Source organism: Drosophila suzukii, chromosome X (assembly GCF_043229965.1).
Source record: "Drosophila suzukii chromosome X, CBGP_Dsuzu_IsoJpt1.0, whole genome shotgun sequence".
Taxonomy (NCBI): Eukaryota; Metazoa; Arthropoda; class Insecta; order Diptera; family Drosophilidae; genus Drosophila; species Drosophila suzukii.
The window spans coordinates 6,664,305-6,678,334 of record NC_092084.1 but is presented as its reverse complement, the minus strand read 5'-3'; the positions used below and the strand labels follow the sequence as shown (position 1 = coordinate 6,678,334).

Below are 14,030 nucleotides of genomic sequence, written 5' to 3'. Positions count from 1 at the left end.
TTCCTTTGGTTGTAGCAATGCAGATATGCCTGTCCAAGGCAGCTTGTATTTCATCTGCACTTTGGAAAGTTAATGCGATGGAAAACCGCTTAACATTAAAGGAGCCTAAGTCGACTAAGAAGTGACAAAGTACCCTTTGCCAAAACACAGTAACCTTTTGATTTCCAAAAGCCACAGCAACAGCTGCATAACGAAATGGGGGAGATAAGGTGAAATAAGTTTGCTCGGTTCTTTGGTGTGGTTTGTTCATTTCAATTTGAGTACTCAATGCAAAACTTTATTTGATAAGTGACCGTCAGGTCATCTTTATTTCAAGGAAATTAAGAAACTAAGGCAACATCTTATACAACGCTGAGCAATAAAATTAACCAGCCATTAATGTAGCTCTCACTTTAAGAGACCATGGTGATGGAAAACCAACAAAGCAGCAGCAAAAACAAGGATGGCAGATTTCACAATTTGAATTAACTCAACTTCCCCGTCCACAGCCGCGATGATGTCAAAATTGGCAACGCCAGGTAGTTGACACCATCAACTATTGGATGTCTGAAACTTTACTGCACAGTGGTACGAAGCTTCTTGTTTGCAGAATACTCTTTTGGGGCCGACAAACACATGAGATACATCTGAGTCTAATATCAGTCAGTCAGTTCTATCAACTTTGGTTAACGCAAGTCGAGAGTGCAATGAAGGTCAGAGTCCCAGAACCCCCTGTTGACATACCGTCATAGCATTAAAAGTAATTAACATTTTCCCCACTTCAACATCCGCTGTCCCTAGCTTGGAATTCAGTTAAGGTTGGCGGGAGAAAGTCAAAGACTTTTGTGTTGTGCTTCGCCCAAAGGTGTCCGAAATGAAATGCAATTAATTTCGTCCTTTCCCCATCTCCTTCCCCAGTTACCTCAACTGAAGTTTCAGGGCACGAATTCCGAAAATTAAAGGTCATTATCCGATTTCGGACATCAGGTTTGCACATTTTATAGTTCTCATGCATGTAGTTAGTTTTGTGTCCTCAAAAACAACCGCTTAACGCCTGGGTATACGATTTCGTAATACCGCCAAAGCCTATGAGCCGCCTCCGCCTGCAATCCATCCAATCTAGTCCGGGATTTACTGCTTCCCCGCATCCTTTTCCTGACCCCTATACCTTACCATATAAACGCGGGCGTGCTTCGTGCCTCACTTTTGAGCAAAAACTAATTAAAAGTTGTGAGACATTTTTTACTTGGTCTTGTTGCGTTTTGTTTTCGATAGCGGCACCTGCCTGAGATTCTGGAAGGGGCTTTTGGATAGCCTTCACAAAAAAAAGACGGAAAACGCACCCAGAAACCGAGCTGGATATCCCGAGCCCAGACCCGAGCACCATTGCATTCTGTTATTATTTACTGTTTACACCGACACCCAGCTGTACAAAAACTTAAACCGACCGTGGGCTCCTTGCTGGGATTTTCAAAACGAACCGACAGCAGGATACCCCGCTGGTCAGCTAAAGGGATTTGAGAAAAATGCATAGCCCTTTGCCTAAGTATTATATAAGTATTGTTCCTAAGTTATAATTCTTATCCAGAATTGTAATTACAATTATAATTGGAGTTTTGTTTATGTATGTTGTAACCAACACTACGCAGAGAGAAATATCCAAGAACATTGTTCTTGAATTGAGAACATTCGTTCTTAAAAACCGTGTAATTACATTTTGGTAACAACTCAGATAAGAACGTTAGAATTTCTCTGTGCACTTAAGTTAAACCCGAATGAACTCACAAAGTAGAGGGTATACTTTTATTACCAATCCCGCCAATTTTCATCGGCTTTTTGTAAAAAAGTTGGCCATTGTTGTTGCCATTTCAGTATCTTAGACTTGCACTTGAAATGAAAGTTGAAGAATACAGAAAGACAACAATTGCACTTGCCATTGTGCGTTTGCAAGTTTTTTGTAAAGAATAGTGAATACTCTTCCCTCTCGCCTATTTACACTTCAAAATGGACTACACACACAAATCATACTCTATTTAAAAACTGTTTTAAAGCATACTTTTCTGTTGATTTTAAAATCTTTAGGTATTCTTGAGGAGATATTTGGATATGGGGTCTCTTAGCTGGTCGATCATACAGTTACTGTATTCAAAAGTTTTACAACAATCACTCGTGAATATGCACGCTTTTCATTTTTTGTGTCTCCAACTTTACCCGCAGAAAAAGAGTAGTTACATCCGAAACGCAGGTGGCAAATGAAATTGAATATTCTTCCCTTCTTTTCTTCGTCATTTCCAGCTAACCACTAAAATAAATAAGCTGTCGCATTGTTTAACCGGCCCGCAAAATGTTAACGACAGTCAGCTAAATCTTTGCATTGCAGATTGCTATCATAAATGTCGTACGTACAATCATTCATGGAAGTGCATGAGAATCGAATAAAAACCCAGCAGTTGCATTGGGGATTGTTTTTTGAGGATTTAGCCGAAAAATCAGGGAGCAAAACCCAAGAAAGATAAAACATTCCAGAAATGCGGGTAGTCACTAACCCAGACCTCCCGTTTGCCGTAAAAAATAGCTAGAGCTCAGGCATGCAGCATTATTGGAGACCCAAAAAGGATTTACGTATAGCTTTGGGGTAGATTTGCGTAATGAGTTTCCTGTGCAAATAAACACGCTAAACAGATAAAAGCATGCCGAACCGAAGATCTTCCCAAATATATACACAAAAAACGTATGAAGGCTAGACCCGAAACCCAAAGGAAATGGACCAACATTTTCAACTTTTGCTTTCAATCTGTGATGTATCGGAAAATCGAAAGCTGTAGGCATACATACATATGTATAAAGGTAAATATATAAAATATCTAACAGCAAGTCGCCGCAGATAATACCCTCAACGAACATTAAATGTGTTTTTTGCAATCCATTTTAAGGCAAATAATTTCCAAATTGGTTTCACATTGCCCAAACTTAAAACCAATGCAAGAAATTATAAAGTTATGCTATGGAATATTTAAAAAAAAACATTTCCCCAACACATTACCACATAGATATGATTATGTGTGCTTTAAATTTGATGTACTTCCATGAACTCACTCATGGTCAAATAAATATAAATGCGATTTGCTCCTTGCTGAGGAAGTAGATTCAATTTATATTCATCTCTATGCTTATTTTCCTGCATTATTTGTACATTTTCGTCTCAGACACACACATATACCGGAACCCCCCCCCCACCTTTTTTAAGCCCGTCCTAGACAGTGATGATTTTTAACTTGTGATGGCTTTTCAGTTTCAATTTGTCGCAAGCAGTGTTGAAGGTATGTATATATGAGTACATTGTACACACAGACAATTTCGGTGTCGAATATAAAAGAGGTTGGAGGTACACTCCTCAATTTCTAAAAAGCAAATAGGTAATTCTGAGGGCTAACACATGTTAACAGGCCAACAAAGTAATTGACAAATCGTACGTACATTTACCTCGCCTTACTGATTGATTGCCACGAATCGCCCCCTCTTTTCTCTCACTACCAAAACAAATTTAAAATAACATTTTCGCGCGGCCAGACGGCGAGACATTGCCACGGAAGTCACTTAATTTCAGTTCATTTTCCGCGTTCACAATTCATATCCGCTTGGGTTTTAGGATTTCACAGTTGTCGTAGGACATCGTGTCTGGGTGCACAGATTGTTTCAAAAGGGAAATGAGGTATGGCAGAATGGCGATTCCAACTCGGCATGTTGCACACGGAAGCTGCTATTCGAAATATCCGCAAAAGTAAAAAAAAAAAAAAAAAAAAAATGGGACCCGGACAGAATGGTATGGAGGACGATAAACACTTAAGGTCAGATGACCTGGACTGATTCCAATTACAATGTTCAGGGGCGCAAGGCAGGCACGAGTGTGAAATTGGTTGTCTTGGCTGCAAACTGCGGCCCCAAACGATTTTATTTGCCTGATATTTACATTAATGTGCAGCCACATCTCGCCCGAGTATGCCAGACACTTAACTTAAGCTGTTGCCGTTCCCAGGGACGTATGAATATATGAATGCACATACAATACAGCGGATACAGGGACACATCCCTTCTAGATATGAACATACATATGTGGGGTATGGTACAGGAGCACTTCCCTGCAGATATTGTTCCTAAACAGCAGTTGAAAAGCAACTATGATATATAGAATGTTGCCCACCGAAACCTAATGAAAACACAAATTACATCCACACATTGGCACGTTCCCACTTACAATGCTAACACTATTAAGCGGAACGGAAGCCAAATACAGGACTTTACCACTTCCTAAAAAAACGCAAATGTACTTGCATAGATAGTATGCATTTAAGAGCATATGAACCAATTTAGCCCCACTGTCATAATGAAAAAGCATTCCGCCGAAATCGCATTCAAATCGAAATCCTAATATCATAGGGATCCAAAATTGGAAACTTACAAGGTTTCTGTAAGCCATCTTTGATGACGAAAGGCAATGCTATCAAAATATCTGGCGTTTATGCGCCAATTTGCTAATTACCAGATATGAAGAAATATATTCTTTTAAGAAAGATCACATCAAACTGAGATTCAATGTCTGATTCGCATATTTTAACTTTTAATACATATTTATACATCTTCTTGAGTTATAGAAAAATGTGTGTCTATGTAAAGGACAGGCTTAAAGAGCTTCAATATCGGCTTAAGCTTAAGATACGAGATACGAGTTATGTATGTACATGCAACCCAGCCGTGCTACAGCGGGCTCAAGTTAAAATGAAATCTGGCAGGCAATTAAGAGGGCGGAATTGTTAAATTATTGCAACTTTATACCGTGGGAAGGCCACGATGCTCCTCTCCGCACTGCACTGCCTGTTGTATATTACCCACCGTGCACCCAAACAGCACGTCTGCCGCTCAAGTTAATGAGATGTTAAAATGGAATCTCCTCAACGTTTTCATTGTGTACTTTTTAGCTTGGTGCTTGGCGCTTCTCCATCTAGCTGTTAGCTGTTTGCCAACAACACAACGCCAACGCCAAAGCCGAAACCAAGCCAACTCCTTTAGCATGTTTGCCTTTACTTTTTGCCGAGTTGTAACGTCAACTGCTACTGGATGTCCTTTGCAGTAGTTGTTGCTGCTGTTGCCCTTGCCGTTTTAAATATTGCGGCATGGCTGTTATTGCCGCCGCCGCTGTCGCCACCTGCACCTGTAGTATGGCAGTCGCCTAATGACGAGGCATTATTAATATGCGTGAAAGATAAGGCCACGTAGAAACCGGAGCGCAACCCCAATAAAAATTTGGTAGACAAAAAACACTCGGCACTCGGTATAAGAAACCATTATGACCGCGTTTACCGTATTATCGCAAAGTTAAGCTGAATCAACGTTGCGATTTTGCATTGGCTTGCACGGTGGCTTTTGCCGAGCCTCTGCCGACACACACACAGTAAGCTCCCAGCAAAAATTTGGTAGACAAAAACTTAGGACACTCGGTGTCAGAAACCATTATAATCGCGTTTAGCGTATTATTACAAAGTTAAGCTGCGATTTTGCACGGTTTCTGCCGGACCTCTGCCGACACACACACACAGCAGCACCCGAAACATATTAAACGAGTTATTTCGTATGTTGTGCTATTTTGCAATGTATTCTTGGGCCTATCTCGCGATCATAGGTTTTGCAGGGTTTCGGCCAGACCTCTGCCGACACACACACGGCAACCACTGCTTTATTTCATTGGTTAGACATGGTCGGCATATCATATTTTTATGCTAATGTTAGGTGTCAGTTTCTTAATCAGAGAACCCCCAATTGGAGACGATTCGACAGAGCCTGGTTGGGTTGTTATTGCCATGCGATGTTTTTTATATATATGTACACGCAATCATGCATCCGTTCGACAAACGACAACTTTAATCCTTTGGAAAATTGTTGTGACATCGCATCGCAGTTTCGTTGTCCTGCGCTCCTGACTGGAGCGGCCATCCTGCCCTGCTTGTGTCAACAATATCAAAGGCTCCTCATGCACTCCCTGCAGCTTTGACACAGACTGATTGCCTTCTGTGCCTCGGCTGGCGTTCTGGCCTTTTGCTACTGCTTCTGCTCCGGCCCACCCGGTTATCTTCTGCCCACCTGCGCACCTGTATAAATATGCGAAAAATCTCCGGCACGGCACGGCAATACTACCAGACCCATGGCCAATTGTTCTATTGTCATCATGGTGAGGCAACTTGTTGGCGTTAACACCTTTGTAGCAGCAACACGCAAAAGGCGTCAAGCACTGCCGGCTACCGCTGCTGCCCCAACATCCAACATCCCACTTTATACACATGAGAATGTATATTCGGTTTAATGTACACACTTATGGGACGGACAGAAGCAGACATACGGCATCAAAATGACCAAATATTCACGGTTTTAAAACAGGTGAGTAAGTTACAAATATTTTAAAAATTCAAAAAACATTATCCAAGAAAGTAGGGGACCTCGCAAAGAAATTTGTGTAATAACTAGTAAAGTGAAATAACTCAAGATCCCATATCTTATTTACTTTTGAGCGCAAAAACTGCACATAATCGCGACGAACGGAGAGCGCTTTGTTACTAAACGTATATCTCTGGGCAAAATTCCAATTAACCTGACGAAAATAATTTCCCTTACTTAATGCTGCTGGTCTGCGTAAGGTATAAATTAAGTGCGCCCACAGCTAAAAGCCAAGGAGCACAGATAAAGAAAATTAAAAACCACGTCCAGTGTGCCAACAATATGTCTGGATAGGGTCGCAATCTGCCGCAAGCTGCAGTGCGACCTGGCGCAGCCATTTGTTAGTCTGCGGCGACCACAAAATATTTCTTAAACTCACCAAAGTCAAATCATAATTAATTCTGCGCTCCATATCCATAGTTCTGCATCGTTGCCATAAAAATGTGCTCAATTCATTAGATGCCAGCATTTAATTGGTTGCGTCTAGGTGATATTTCCTGTTTGTTCGCCAGAAAGAAGACTTCTTACTCAGAAGCGAAGAAACCACTTTTAAAAATCACTAGTGATCTCTACAAAATTGTCAAGATAAGCATTAATGAAGTCTATATTTTAAGTAGAGTTTTTTATTAAACAAAACCCTTAGTGTTTAGATAGAAATGTTTTAGTTTTAGTCGTAGAGTAAAAGGGTATATTAGATTCGTCGGAAAGTATGTGACAAATAGAAGGAGCGTTTCCCACCCCATAAATTATATATATTCTTGATCAGGATCATTAGCTGAGTCGATCTAGCCATGTCCGTTTGTCCGTAAGAACGCTGAGATCTAGGAAACTAAATGAGCTAGAGTGTTGGGACATGGCATGCAGATTTTTGGGCTCCCTGCGCATCGCAAGTTTGATTCAGCTGGGGGCCACGCCCACAAATGACTATATATAGTAATAATATTTGACGCTTAGAACACCCCTTAACAGTAATTATTCCTCGCTTTTAGCCGCCCAAATTTTAGCAAACTTTTTATAACCGAAAGATTTTAGTAATAATATGTACTTTTAAACGTATCAGCAAAGACTAAGTGTGAGAAAAAAAATTTGGTATGGCTCCCCGATTTTTCAACACTACCTTAAATGGTAAGTGAAGCGTTTTTCATGGAATGTATGCAAAGCTGTTTCCGTTTTATAGTTATAGCTGTGGCTTAATGTGCTTCTGTTTCTGTTGCTGTTTCTGTTTCGATTTCACTGACCGTGCCATCCGCGCTTTTAAATTTTGTTACCCGGATGGCCACAAACGCATATCGACGACACAGACGGGGCAATGTCGCATTCGCATTCGCAGTCGCAGTCCCACTACCACGAACAAAACACAACAGAACAGCACAGAACAGAACGGTATGGAACTGAACTGAAAGCACTTATACTATGGACAATTTTTATTGTCATGTGCTGGGTCCATTGATTCCATTTCCATCGCATGGCCGTGTGTCTCCTCTCCGCCGGCTGCCATGATTATGTACTAATAAAAAGGTAAAAATGCCTCAATTTCGTTTTTTGTAGGCGAGTCAGCCAACCGATTGTGGATGATTGTGGATGATTCGGGGGGACTACTGGTACTGGTTTTGGTACAGAAGTACGTGGGTACGTGGGCTTGGCTTTTTTGGATTTTTTGACATGATACTCCAGCAGCTACTGCTGCATAGAATTTTGTCAAAAAAGAAAATTAAGCAAAGTTTGGATATATCTGGGTTTATCTGATAATCCCTTCACCTATCTATTGCAAATCTGTTTCAATGTTCTATCATAAATTAGGGCACAGAGAGAAATATCCAAGAACATTGTTCTTGAATTGAGAACATTCGTTCTTAAAAACCGTGTAAGTACATTTTGGCATCAATGTTCTCAATATTAGAACAAAATGGTGAGAAGTGAAAAGTTAAATTGAGTTTATTTAACGTTTTAAGTATACACTACGGACTGAACTAATAGTTTATTTGTTGAGATATACAATGTACATAAATATTAATTCAATTTGATTCGAGCAAAAAAAAACTTAAAAATGTCGTAATATTTTTAAGAACATTTTCAACTCAGATAAGAACGTCAGAATTTTCTCTGTGGGTAAATGGTAAATCATGTGTTTAGTCTTATTTTATTTTATGGAAGATATAGTTGAACACTTTTTTTTTAGATGAGACCAAACAATATGTTACATAGAATAGACGGCTACCTGACCATGTGACCAAAAACAGAGATCCACATCGATTGAGTCGCCAGCAGCAAGAGCTAGAAAAGATTTATGTCGTCTACCCGTTTCAGTTTCTCCATCCCATTGGACGAGTTGTCTGGTGCATTGAAAATACGCAAAAAAGGAAGAAAATGATGAATTTCCATACTATACCTATTACCCTGTACCTATACCTATACCTATACCTATACTATACGTGCCCGTTTCAAATGGCCTGGTGCTGGTGCTGGTGCTCACCCTCGCCGATCCCGATCCGGCTGCCTTCCGTTCTGACCATCCAGCCATCCAGCCATCCGATGGCTCTGACAGCACTAGCAACACCAACAGCAACAGCAACAGCAACAGTTCAAAGGTGCGCTCTCCCGACGTCGAGCTTCGAGCATCGTCATGCCCCAGCGCAGCCAAATCCCCGCCAGCACGACGAGCGGCTCGTGTCACTGATTTCGCCGACAACAACGACGACGACGACGACGACGAAGCCTTCCATGGAGCTGGAGATGGAGATGGAGCTGGGTTTGGGTGGCTATATGGGGTGGACCAAGAGTGATGCTGCTGCTGATGCGGAGCAGCAGTGCAATGCCATTGTGTTGTGGATACGTTGCGTCGCTTTTCTGCCACCACGTTACCCACTACTCCCACTTTCACTCCCCCTTTTGTACACCCAACACCCACCACCCACACCTATACACACCTCTTCTACCTATACACACACACATACCGCACACGTACTTAATGCATGTGCCCTCACATACACGGTATACGTATACGTATACGTATACGTACACGTATACCCAGGCTTCTATGTATACAACAAGCCCTTGTTTTCGCCCACTGGAATTGGGGGTTGAAAAAGCATAGCATAGCATAGCATCGCACTGGCCTTTCTCTTGCCCTGCAAAAAGTTTTCATTTTGAACGAGAAACAGTTGTGGGTTCATTCGATTCGGGACGTTCGAGGCGGAAGTACTTATATGCCAACGCGCTTGGCCTACAAAAATATTTATTACGCCTGAAGTTCGCGTGAGACGTACGGAGTTTTTTTCCTGTTACTTGTTACTAAAAAAAAAAAAATAAAAATTGTGTTTATTTATTACTAATTTTTTTTTGTTTAGTGAAACACTCCTTAATTATTTAAGGTATACATTTTTTTCCTATATACATACATATATATATATGGGAAATATTCCATGTGCAAATGTAAGTTAATTTGACAAATAATATTAGGAACATTCGCAACGGCAGCTGTTTTACAAGCGACCAAATGTGTGAAAGAAAGAAGAGGAATCAACAAATACAAGTCTTATATTATTTTCCCGAAGGACTTCTTATATATAATGTTCACCGGTAAGAAAGGCATTGGTAAAAGTAAAGATAACAACCAAAAGTTGTTGAATGAATGTTGAATAAAACCTAACAGATAGCTTTGGCACGCCAGCAAAGTCCCGTCATCAGAATAAATGGTAACAGGTGTCTGTAACAAAGTTATACTTTCGGTCCTTTTCGCTACGGATTTTTGTAATGCTGCATTGGCCAGAGGTCTAAATCTCGAGAACTACAAGATTTTTGAGAATTTAAATTGGCAAGCACTTTAGAAAATCACGTAACTATATGGCACACACAGTTTAAGAGCTTTTGGCTCAACAAGTTCGGATGGAAAACAAAATACCATACCAAATCAACAAGAAACATTCATTTTAGATGCTCTTTAATTACCATTCTTGGTTATAAAATAAATGACCGGGTTTTCTTAATAGTCTGATTTTTAACTAAAACATTATTTTAATGGGTAGGTTTTTATACAAGTTGTCTTTAAAATATGTTAGCTACAAATATATTTTATATCAATTACAAAACATTTAGTCCAGAGCTGGATAGTAAACTTTGTTTCTTTTTTACTGACAAATAAAGTTATTGAAATTTCAAAATCTATCGTTTGGGTCTGGACAAACTTATAACTAATAAGTTCCAGACTTGACACGTTAGGATTAAATCCAAATAATAGATGCGCAAACCAAAAGTATAGTCATTGTATTAAATAGCTTGTAGCCCTACGTTCCAAATTTGTTGTCTCATATAAATAAACATACATATATAGTATACATATGATCAAGCAGTCAGGCGGTGCTTTTTTGAATGGACACAATAAGCAGGCACTCAAATGTTACCACTCTTGGACTTTATGGGCTTGTTCTTGCCATTGAAGCACAATTACGGCGCGTTCGGTTTGGTCGCCAGGTCGCCAGGCAGGCAGTCAGTAAACCAACCAACCAAGCAGTCAGTCAGCCAAACAGCTAAACAGCCATCCGGCCATCGAACTATATCTTTGTCCACGGTCATGGTCTATTGCCTTCGCAGTGCTCTTGGACCACATTGAAATTGCAACCATGGGCAATCGCTTGGGCGACTACAAAAAGTTATTGTCTGCGGCAAACATGTAAGCGATCAGGGGATAGGTTACACTTAAATGTGATTTCTTACCGTTTCTATTTCATCTACTCTCTATTTTACCCTTTGCAACTACAGTACTTCTCTGACCTAGATGATATATATTTTAGTAAGGCAATTCCCATTCTGTTTAGCCTGACAAAAACTCTTGTCCCTTGTGCCCTTTGGGCAATATTCTCAGGGAGTCTTAAAAGTTTTGTCCCATAGTTCAACTACTTAGCTTTTAAAACCCCACAAATTCAATTTCTTTTTTCTATAGAGGCTCAATATCCCTCAAAACAAATCAAATCATTTTTATAATTTACAAATCTTTATAGCACTGATCACAACGAAAATATAATATGGAAGAAATTTACTGCTTAATTGCATGCAGAAACGACATTATACATAATATATAAAAATGAACATTCGGTAGTGTTTCCTAATTTCCCCAAGATCTTTCTGGAAACTCTAGTCGAAAATGCATATGCCTATATTAATAACCAATGAAATTATCCAAGAGCTTTAAGTCGCTGAGTCTTTAATAGACACAAACGGGGGAGGCAGGGAGTATCTATAAACAGAAGAAAACTTATTTTAGGACATTTTCGACTGTCAACGCGCCAGCTAACTTGGCTGTCGAAACAAAAGCGAGTGATAAATTCTCAAACAGATGACGTCGGTAGTAGACGGTCGGTAGCACCGGAAATGTGCGTGTTACAATACCACACTCAACGCAAACACATGCTCGAACATACGTATAAAGTGACTGTTCCTGTGACTGTGACTGTGACTGTGACAGTACACGTTACGTTTGTCGTTTGTCGACTTCCGCTTCATTGGCTGGTGTGCGTAAGTGTTTGCCACAACAAAGAGGTTTCACAACATCCGCACTCACATCCGTTACCAGTACCACTACCACTGTTGACGCCACTGCACGTTGAAAAGCAACAAAAACAAAAAATTATAAAATAAAATTAAGTACAATAAACTTTTTGTAGTTATACTCTTGATGCGTATGTTTGATGCAAAAGTTTGAGTACCTGTGTGTCGAATGATGCATTGTACTTATTCCTTTCCTCCTGCCACGCATCCTATAACTTTTTTACATCAGAACTGCTAGTGTTATATAAAGTACGACAGCATTCGATCTATATAAGGCACTATGTAATCTTTATGTAATAATACGAACCCAATTATATTATATAGGTTCTTAAATCACAGAAACTCAGCTTATCTAAGCAATTCTTATATTAAATGAATATATTATAATCTCATTCAGATGCTTTTAAGAGACATGACCGACCCTATATCAGTCGCTAAAAATAGTAACCGGAAACGGTATTATTCGTTTGCCTATTCGAAACAACTTTGGTAGACTATGCAACGGTGCGTTTGTCTCGGTTTTAATATAATTAGAGACTGAAAATTCTATTATGCTATTATTGTATCGGAAACAACAAAATACTTGTGTGGCTTGCCGACTGCAACATCACCGTTGTAACTGACTTTGTGTCCAATAATTCGATTTACTCACTTTTTACCGAGAGACCACCGATCCATAGAGACGAGGGCCACCCTTTGATGGCACTTTGCGTGCATTAGATCCAAAGTGGCTGGTTGCAAACTCTATTATTGTAGCTGAGTACTCATACCCATATATACCATTCACTCACTTAAATGGAATGTGCATTCAAACATACCTATCTATGTACATTCAAACCAATTTGCACTACTGCCTTCATAAAGTACACGGTCATTTCAAGCGCTATCAAAACTAAACACACCACACACAATATAAATAAGAATGACTATAAAGTAACCAAGGTGAAGAAAGTCAGTCAATTTTACAACGTCACATAAGAGCGTGAAAATGTTTTGCTGTTTTTCTTTCTTATTTCTCGTTTTCAGAAACGTTAAACACTGCATTTTGTGACTTAATGAATCTGTTGAATTTTATTAAAGGTTGAATTGGGTTAAAATAAGCATATGAAGCCTTTTTTACTCCACTTGTATAAAAACCCAGTTGAGCCCCTAGCAGGAATGCTCAAAACTGGAATAAAGATGTCATCACTTTGCAAAATTGGTTATTACCACTTTTTGACAAGGATATAACGCCAGACATAGATACTAACATACATATACCAACAGATCCGAGCACACACAAGAATTTTTCTTATTGCCCATAGGCAAAATCCAAGAAAACAAGCCACTTTTCACCAGCTCCCGGGTAAATGTGTTTATGTGCCTTTTGCTCTACAGAACTGTCATCAAGAAAACGACAAGGCAAATAACCCGAAACCAAATGTCCTCTTCTCCCAACTTCGTTTTATGGGGTTGAAAACTTGAGTTCTGCTGGGTGTTAGCATTTCAATTTCTTAATACTCAGCTGTAAAGCCTAACTGAGGTCTGATTTTTTATGAAATTATTATTAAAAATTAATTATGTACACAGGGTAAATACAATTTAAAATTGTAGATAATGGTCAGATCTTCAAATATCGTTTAAAATGTATAGAGTGTATAATACGTAGAGCAAGAAGACATGATTTTAATTTTCGTTCTTCATTTTATTTTTTATAAGAGTCCGCGGAGGCAGGCGATTACTAATACCAAGTGAGCCAAATTAATCCAATAACATATATTTGGATTTTGAGGTAGTTGCAATTCAGGGATCTCAGTTAAAAGATCTTGGGTCATCATGGGTGTAACGCTCTTTAGAGCCACACTGGAGTAATCCAGATGATCTTTGAAATCCATTTCGGCTGTGCATCCACATGAACAGACCCGGCTAATGGAAGTCAAGGAACTGATCGAATCAGAATTCAAAATGGATGTTTTATCACAGAATACAGCGTATTTTGATTGATTAAATCTCGGCTCGAAAACCAAATTCCGTTGCTCTAT

The 14,030-nt window shown here is 39.5% G+C and overlaps 1 long non-coding RNA gene across 2 annotated transcripts in view; it reads right to left on the bottom strand.

Annotated features, from left to right (window-relative positions):
• LOC139353460 (uncharacterized) overlaps window positions 1-14,030 on the bottom strand; it is a 35,945-nt gene that overhangs the window by 20,161 nt on the left and 1,754 nt on the right. The window contains exon 2 of one of the 2 annotated variants that reach the window (XR_011604747.1): window positions 6,845-7,034. The exons of the other annotated variant lie outside the window; for it this stretch is intronic. This is a non-coding gene — a long non-coding RNA (uncharacterized lncRNA). The remainder of the gene's footprint in view (window positions 1-6,844; window positions 7,035-14,030) is intronic. 2 annotated transcript variants of the gene reach the window in all.